Here is a 1679-nt window from a genome sequence, read left to right on the forward strand (position 1 = left end):
TCGACTCAGGATACTTATAAGATACTACCATGATTTTTTCAGATTTTTTGGTCCAAAAATAAATTAGGCCAAAAACCGGCCTTACCGACCCTCCCCCTTTTCCAAATGAATTTTAAAACAACAAAAATCCTTTTTAACAAAATACATAAATTTTCAACGAAAAACGGTTACATTATCAGTTTTGAAAAATTAATTTACAACCAACAATTTTTCAGCAAAGCAGTTTAATTTTTAAAAAAATAGATGAACTTTCAACCATTTTATACCAAAATAATAGACGTTTCACCAAAAAATGCATTTTCATCCAAAGAAATGAGTTCTTGAATAAAATAGATAAATTTTTAAACAAGATGAATAATTTTCTACCAAAAAATAAGAATTTTTGACTGAGAAAGGTCAATTAACTACCAAAAAAAATTCAATAAAAAATGATACAGTTAAATTTTTAGTATAAGTCAATGCTTTTTCAACAACAAAAAAATCGAATTTTCAACCAAACAGTTAAATTCTCAACCAAATGATTATTTTTAAAAATTTTACTTTCCACCAAAAATGGAATGGAATGAATTCTCAAATTCTGAGAGAAAATTTAAAAAACGTTTACGAGATATTCAGAAATTGTGAAACGATTAAAAAATAATTAAAACTTGCGAAAAAATCAGGAAAATTTTGAATAATTCTTAAAGATTAGAATATTAGAACGTCTGAAAATATTAGAAAAAAGAATTATTTTTCTAATAATCGTTTGAAAATTTTTAATAATATTTATTTACAAAAAGGTACATTGAAAAAAAAATCAAAAATATTTTGGAATGCACCAAACGATTTCCTAAAATTTAAAAGAAGAGTGTAGAAGATTTTAATGAAAAATGTTTTAATTTGAATAGATTAAAAAGTTTCAAAAAACGTAAATATTCCAGTAAATTCAAGAAATATTTAGAAGAATAGAAGAGATTCAAATCTAATTTTAAACTTAAATTTGTTATAAATGTAGATTTTCAAAGATTTCAAAAAAATAAACTTTAGAAGCTTTAAGGGAATTCCGAAAGATTTCAAGCAGATAAAATTATTTTTCTTAAAATTCCTGTGAGAAATTTAGAAGATTATATAAGTCAAATTTTTTGCATCTTGAATGCTTTTTAAAAATTTTCAGAAAAATATAGTAAGTTAAAAATATTTTTTTGGAATTTATTTTGTTTTAAACGTATTAGAAATATTTAAAAACTTGAAAAAATGTCTCAAAATTTATAAAATATTCATTGATATCTTCCAGACTTCTAAATGTCCTAAACATCTTTTAAAGAGACTTGAATTTTTCTAGTATTTTTTTAAATCCAATAAAATAAACAAATTTAAAGTCCTCTAGGTTCTTTTTTGAGACATCTCTTTTCATGCTATTTTAGGTTATAATCTCAATTTTGAGGATTTTAAGAGAAAAAGCCAAAAAGTTATTAACTTGACCTCATTCAAAAGACTAATCATTTGACAAAAATGTTCTAAAATTTTCCTTTGAATGTAGTGTGGATGGAATTTTATTAGAAAATGTGTGGGATTTTCTTAACAGAAAACTGCATGAATTTCTGAAATTTCTTATTTTTATTTTTTTAACTTATTTTAATCTGCCTTACGTTTAGTGAAAAATCATATGCTGAAAAACGATAATAGATATATCTATTTCT

Source organism: Belonocnema kinseyi, chromosome 5 (assembly GCF_010883055.1).
Source record: "Belonocnema kinseyi isolate 2016_QV_RU_SX_M_011 chromosome 5, B_treatae_v1, whole genome shotgun sequence".
Taxonomy (NCBI): domain Eukaryota; kingdom Metazoa; phylum Arthropoda; class Insecta; order Hymenoptera; family Cynipidae; genus Belonocnema; species Belonocnema kinseyi.